Here is a 7903-nt window from a genome sequence, read left to right as displayed (position 1 = left end):
AACCTCTGCTGCGAGGCTTACTGGAAAGAAAGGCAGTGTCTGGGGTGGGTTTTGGCCAAAACCAAGTTTTGTCTTTCCTACGTTAAGCCCCTAGGCTGCAGTTTAATCCTGTTATCTACAAGGTACAGACTCTCTTGCAGGGAAAGGTGCCGACTTGGATGCTGGAGGGAAAAAGTGCTCCCTCCGCAAGAGCAACAGTTTAGGGCACCCTCAATTGTCTCCACAATTCCTGGAGTGACAGTGGCAGAAGGAAGAGGAAGCATGATCATCAGACAAAGGCCAGAACCCGGAAAAGCATGTCCTTGCCTCACCTCCTAACTGAAGCTGCCGACATTTTCTGACTGACTTGGGTTTTGTGTTGAACTTGCAAATTCAAGTTTGAGAGAATGTGATTGGTCCAAGGCCATTTGGTACCCCCAAGGTTCTATGTCCACCCCACGTGGACCCTGGGGCGTGGACTCTGGGGCATGGACTCTGGAGCTGCTCTTTGAGGACTTTCCAAGGTAAGAAAGACAATTCCACCCAGGCAGGAAGCCCAATGGAGCCTGAAGCCCGGGATAGGGGAGCTCCGTACCTCTTTCATTCAGACAAAGACAAGGGGGCGTCCAGAGTCACAAACATGCCCTGCCCTCTTCTGTTACCTCCAGCAGTTTTATGGAGGGTACTTGGACCTGCCACCCTTTGAGAATAGAGTAACAGTTCTATAGTTTGTATGCAACTCCCTTCATTTTGTGTGTGTGTGTGTGTGAGACAGAGTTTCGCTCTGTCACCAGGCTGGAGTGCAGTGGCATGACCTCGGCTCACTGCAACCTCCATCTCCTGGGTTCAAGTGATTCTCCTGCCCCAGCCTCCCGAGTAGCTGGGATTACAGGCACACGCCACCACACCCAGCTAATTTTTGTATTTTTATTACAGATGGGGTTTCACCATGTTGGCCAGGATGGTCTCAATCTCCTGACCTCACGATCCACCCACCTCGGCCTCCCAAAGTGCTGGGATTTCAGGCATGCACCACCGCACCTGCCGCAACTCCCTTGACTTTTGTGACTATTTATAAACAGAGCTGTGCTATTCACAGTTGCACCATATCTATCTATCAAAACACAAACTGATACTATCAAGAATATGGTATGATCATGGTTAGTCTATTTCTTTTAAAAAAACTAAAATCTTTATGCTCTCATCTGATATTGGCAATTAATATGCTAATTACAAAGTATGCTTATTTTATTATGAAAGTAAGTCTAACAAGAATCACTAACCAATTGGATCTTCTTTTATTAATAATAGCTTGAAACTATTAAGACATAATTTATTTTGATATACATTTTATTTGGCTTTATCACATTTGAGACTGGCCTCTTTTCCTTCCTGTCTCTCCCTCTCCCAGTTAATCCAGGTTACTGGGATTAAAAGTGTCCCTTCCAGCAGGGCACATGGCTCACACCTGTAATCCCAGCACTTTGAGAGGCTGAGGCGGGTGGATCACTTGAGCTCTGGAGTTCGGGACCAGCCTGGCCAACAGAGTAAAACCCCATCTCTACTAAATATACAAAAATTAGCCAGGCATGGTGGCAGGTGTCTGTAATCCTAGCTACTCGGGAGGCCTAGGCAGGAGAATCACTTGGGCCCAGGAGGCAGAGGTTGCAGTGAGCAGAGATCGCACCACTGCACTCCAGCTGAGCGACAGAATGAGACTCCATCTCAATATAAAAAAAAGTGTCCCTTCCTAGTGTCATCCCTAGAAATTTCACTGGAAAACTGGAGCCTGAGTATACTTGTAGGTGGGAAGAGGGAAACAAATCTAGATTTTTATCACATCCCATTCTACAGGCAGCTGCCATGCTGAGCTTCACCCATCAATACAGTTTGCCTTTCTGTGTGTTTGTACACTTGAATTTTACACAGGGCAGCTCATGACAAGAAAGCAAACATGGCCCAGGGGTCTGGGCTCCAAGGTAAAGGCTGGAGTGTACAATCAGACTCTGTAAGGAGAGACTCCTTAAGTCGCTTAGCACAACATCTTCAAGGTTCATCCATGTTGTAGCATGTGTCAGAATTTTATTCCTTTCTAAGGATAAATAATCTCCTATTGTATGTATATACCACATTTTGTTTATCCATTCTGCCGTTGATGGACTTTTGGGTTGTTTATACCTTTGGCTGGTATGAATAATGCTGTTGTGAACACTGGTATGCAAACCTCTGTCTGAATCTCTGCTTTCAGTTCTTTGGGGTATATATCAGAAGTGGAACTGCAGGATCATGTGGTAATTCTGTGTTTAACTTTTTGAGGAACTGCCAAACTGTTTTCCACCGCAGCTGTACCATCTTATATTGCACAAGAATTCCAGTTTTTCCACATCTTCACAAACACTTGATATTTTCTCTTTTTTCCCCTTGTAATAGCCAAATTCCAATATTTGGTAGAATTCACTAGTCTAATCATCTGGTCAAGGGCTTTTATTTGGTGGGAAGTTTTTGACTGCTGATTCCATCTCCTACTAGTTATAGTTCTGCTCAGATTTTCTATTTCTGCATGATTCTGTTTTGGAAGATGTATTTTTCCAGAAATTTTCTTCATTTCATCTAGTTTATCCATTTTGTTCACAGTATTCTCTTATAGTCCTTTTTATTTAGGTAATATTAGTAGTAATATCACCACTTTCACTTCTGATTTTAGTAATTTGAGTCTTTTCTCTTTTTCTTAATCAATCTAGCTAAAAGTTGTCAATTTTGTGGTGTTTTTAAATAACCAACTTTTGATTTTGATTTTCTCTAGTCGTTTTCTATTCTCTATTTTATTTATATTTGCTCTTATTATTTCCTTCCTCCTCCTATATTTGGGTTTAGTTTACTCTTCTTTTCTTATTCCTTATGGTGTAAAGTTAGTATAAGTTATTGATTTGAGATCTGTCTTCTTTTTTAACATATGTGTTTATGCTACAAATTTCCCTTTTAGGCTGGGCATGGTAGCTCATGCCTGTAATCCCAGCATTTTGGGAGGCCAAGGTGGGCAGATCACTTGCGGTCAGGAGTTCAAGACCAGCCTGGCCCATACGGTGAAACCCCATCTCCACTAAAAATACAAAAATTAGTTGGGCGTGGTGCTGGGTGCCTGTAATCCCAGCTAATCAGGAGGCTGAAGCAAGAGAATTGCTTGAACCTAGGAGGCAGAAGTTGCAGTGAGCTGAGATTGTGCCACTGCACTCTAGCCTGGGTGACAGAGTGAGAGAGACTCTGTCTCAAAAAAAAAAAAATCCCTTTTAATACTGCTTTAATTGCATCTATTACTTTTGGTATTTTGAATTTTTGTTTTCATTTTTCTCAAGGTATTTCTAATTTCCCTTTTTATTTCTTCTTTGATCCATTAGTTGTTTAAGAGTGTATTGTTTTGAGGGCTAAAGTTAATGCATTTGTTTTGTATAAGGGTTTTAGTTAAATAAGTAAATTTTAGCTGATTTGTCACCAAAAATGTAACTATGTGAGATAATATATATATAAATCAGCTTCACTATTGTAACCACTTTATTATCTATGTATATCTTATAATGTGTCTAAGTATGAATCTTTCAGATTTATAATTCTTGGAGTTTGCTGAGCTTCTTTAATTTGCAAATTCATGTCTTTCTTCAAATCTGGAAAGTTTTCAGCCATTATTTCTCCAAATAATCTCTCTGATAGTCTCTGTCTTCTTCTGTAGCTTCTATAATGCATAAGTTGAACCACTTAATGGTGTCCCACAAGACTCTTATATTCTGTTCACCTTTCTTCATTTTTTTATACTGTTCCTCAGAATCAATATTTTCAATTATCTTCTCTTCAAGTTTGCTAATTCTTTCTTCTATCTGCTCCAATCTGCTGGTGCATTTCTCTGGTAAATTTTTCATTTCAATCATTGTGTTTTTAAGCTTCAGATTTTCTGTTTGGGTCTTTTTAAAATAATTTCTATCTTTTGGTAGATGTTCTCATTTTGTACATATATCGTTTTCCTGATTTTATTTACTTTTTTGTTCATGTTTTCTCTTAGCTCTCTGGCCATATTTAAGACAGTTGTTTTATGGTCTTTGTCTAGTGCTTCTGATGTCTAGGCTTTCTTAGGAACAGCTTTTGTCAATTATCATGTTCCTTTGAATGAACCATGTGTTCCTGTTTCTTTTTATGCCTTGTGTTATTTTGTATTGTTGGTGTTGAAAATTAGGTATTTGATTATTATAATGTGGTAACTCTGGAAATTGAAATCCCCCCTTCCTTAGGATTTGCTGGGGTCTTGTCTTCTTTCTTTGACTCGCTCCCTCCTTCCCCTCCCCTCCTTCCCTCTCAACTCCTTCCCTTGATCCTGTGCTCACCTGTGCGCTCTCTCTCTCTCTCTCCCCTCCCTCCCCTCTTTCTTTCCTCCTTCTGGTTGTTGTTGTTGGAGGCTTGAAGGCTGTATTAGTACATTTGTTTTAAGACTTTTTCAAGCAATTTTCACAAAGACTATGGCTTGTTATGTATGATCACTGAAGTTTTTATTCTTTAGCTTATGTTCAGGTAATGTTTTAACAGAGATTTTCTGAAATACCAGGAGCTAAAAAAAAAAACAAACAAACAAAGAAAAAGTACCCCCCAAAAGAAAGCAAAATGAGAGAACATCCACCTCTCCCAGTCTTTGCAGATTGGCTCTGTGCTAGAGGCACCCCTTTACGACTTACCTAGGCTTGCTTTGAGCCTAGAGTCCACCTCAGTGTGACAGCTTAAGATCTTCTCAGGATTTTTCCAAGCATGGATCTTGTCTTGCCATGTCCATGAGTTCCTAAGTTCTCCTGTATGCATAACTACTTTTGAATGTACTAATTCCCGAGAGTTTAACACTAGCTCCTCCTCCAGGCCTTAGATGATCTACTGTATGTCTCCACCTAGAATCTCTTGCCCCAGACATCTCTGGGTCTGTGATTGACTTGTAGCTTTTAAAAGCAGTGCCTGCTGATTTTCCCATCTGCATTTCGAGTTATGTGGAACACAGACTAGCACCTTACATCACTCCTTGAGGTGTCCCTCAGACAGCTCAGAACAGAAATCCACAATAATTTCAAAATAAGGTTTTCTCCCTCCTATTCAAGGGTATAATTAGGAACTGGGCTGCTGTCTATTCAAGACCAAAACCACTATTGTGCTGGGGGATGTTGAGGGAAATGTGGCAAGGATGAGTAAAAACTTCACACACTTTCTTTCCATTCTGAAGACAGCTTTCTTTTTGATTGGGCATTTGGTCGTTTGCTAAACCTTTGTTTTCCAAGACTCCTACAAAGTTGGTTAAGATAGCTTCTGAGATTTTGTTTTTGCTTTTTGTTTATTATGATGCATCTGTGGGGAAATGAGAACTTGGAGCCTTCTCGCATGCCATCTTGCTCATGTCACTCTTGGCAACATGACTCTGGACACAGGTGCTGAGAACCTGAATCAGACAGGACAGCTGTCATGCAAATGGACAAAACTAAGTTTATTGCTGATTCAATAAATATTTATTAAGCACTTACTATGTGCAGGGCATAGTAACTGGTGCTAGCATCTAAAGCAGCAGGGAGAAAAAGAGATGGGATATTTGTATTCATTTATTAGTTCATATAATAAATATCTATTGAGCTCCATCTACACAGCAGGCACTGGCAATACAGTGAGAAATAATGTAAGCATCATGCTGCCACAAAGTAAATTTAGGTTAGGTAGTGATCAGTTCTTGCTAAACCATTAAAGAGTAGAAATCAGATACGTTACTGCCAAGCTACTTAGAGGAGAGAAAATGGAAGGAAACCTGTGTAAAGAAATACAGATAATGGGGGCAGGGAGGGAAGGAGAGGAAGAGGAGTTGGAGAAATAGCGCTGTAGTGAGAGGATATAGGTGACTAGATTATGATGCCACGGGATGAGGGAAATGATGGGGAAGTATGGGGGCTACAGGAATCAAGAGGCTAAGAGTAAGGAGGGCTTCTCAGCGTTGGTGGCAAGTGATAACTAGGCAGATGAAGATGAATGGGAGGTAATCAGGGAGGTATAAATGTGTTGCACGCAGAAGAAAAATATGTGCAAAGACATACAGTCAAGAGAGGGTACAGCATATTTAAGTAACTAAAACAAGTTCCCTTGGTCCAGCTATTTAAGGTTGTGAGTAGTAAGAGCCAGGAATTGTGAGTAGAACCAAGGTTTAAGCCATATAAAGCAGTTTGAAGCGATCATAAGAGCAATGTAGAGCCCTGAGGGGTTAATAAAGGAAGCACCATGAGAGGACGGGGATTTTAGAAAGATTTCTTTGGCTGCCTTGTAGATAATAAACTCAAGGTTAGTTAGGAGCTGTGACAGTAATGTAGACAATAGAAGGTGGTGATGTCAACTTGGATAGTGACCATGAGAATAGGAAAAAAATCTGAATGGAATAATTAGGAGACTGAATACATATTATGGAGCTTGATTGGACTGGATTGAGGGTTGGAAAAAGGAAAGAGACAAAAATGATCCCTAGGTTTCTAGCTTGAGCAACTGGTAGACTGAGGTGCTATTTACTGAAATCATCTTAGGAGCTGCAAGTGCTCTGCCCAGATCACTTTACAGGCCAGTATACCCATTTGCCAACTACCAGAGCATTGCGCTCAGCCAAATAGGAGCCAGGAGCTGCCTTGCACAGGAGGTTACACCGCCCAACCCCCACTCCCCAAGCTGCAGCTGATGACCAACTGCCAGGAGGGTGCAAAGGGCTGGCTCCTTTGCTGCAAGAGGAGACTGATTCTGTGATGCTCCAGAGCTCCCTGAGGGGTCAAGCTGTATCTGGACTCCAGCTGAGATCACCTCTCTGCTTAAGTTACTTGCCTGGCCCATCCTGCTCCTTTCACTCTCTTTCTCCTAAGTGCATTCCCTCAGTAAATCACAGGCACTCCAATCCCTGCCTCAGATTCTGCTTTTAGGAAACGCACCCTAAGGCAGTTGGTTCCAAGAATATTCTTCAAAGTAAATTCTAAAGGTTGATACTCCAGAATTGATTGCTTGCCAGCTGGCTGCCATGTGGACCCCACTATTGGTGGTAGAATGGAATGTTGAAAGGCCTCAGCCTGATCTAGCAATGCAACTGCTAAGACTTCCACCTGTGGTGAGCTGAAAGGAGTTACAGGTTAAGCTGGGTGCAATGGCTCATGCCTGTAATCCCAGCTACTTGAGAGGCTAAGGTAGGAAGACTGATTGAGACCAGGAGTTCAAGACCAGCCTGAGTAATATAGTTAGACCCTGTCTCTACATTTTTTGTTTTATTAGCCAGGCTTGAATGCTTGCACCTGTAGTCCTGGGAGGCTGAGGCATAAGGATCGCTTGAACCCAGAAGTTTGAGGTTGTGGTGAGCTATGATTGCACCACTGTGCCTAGCCTTGGTGAGAGGAAGACCCTGTCTAGAAAGAAGGAAGGAAAGAGGAAGGAAGGAAGGAAGGAAGGAGAGAGAGAGAAAGAGAGAGAGAAAGGAAGGAAGGTGGGTGATATAAGGCAAATTGTAATTCTAAGAACTGCAGGAGTGATGACTATTGCTGAATACCACTGATGCATTAAAGAGAGAAAATGACATGCTCTGGGCAATCAGTTACCAATTCAAAGCAAAGTATAAGAGACAGAGGCTTCCTTGGCACTGTTAAAAAAAAAAAAAAAAATCTCCTGTAGCCAGAAGGTAGACCGACCAGACAGCCAAACTCAAAACTTTCAGAAAAGCAAATCTCTTACATTAAAGTCAGGGCCTGATACAGATTGAGAGGGACTGCATGAGATTGAGATGTGGAATGGGGGTTACTGGGTAGATGCATTTGAGAACCTTCAAGTCCCCGACTGTCTCTGCACTTTTTGGGTTTGCAGAAGTGGTTCACTCCACCACATTAGAAGAAGCCTCGAACAG

This window comes from Nomascus leucogenys, chromosome 18 (assembly GCF_006542625.1).
Source record: "Nomascus leucogenys isolate Asia chromosome 18, Asia_NLE_v1, whole genome shotgun sequence".
NCBI classification, from domain to species: domain Eukaryota; kingdom Metazoa; phylum Chordata; class Mammalia; order Primates; family Hylobatidae; genus Nomascus; species Nomascus leucogenys.
This window is presented reverse-complemented; position numbering follows the sequence as displayed.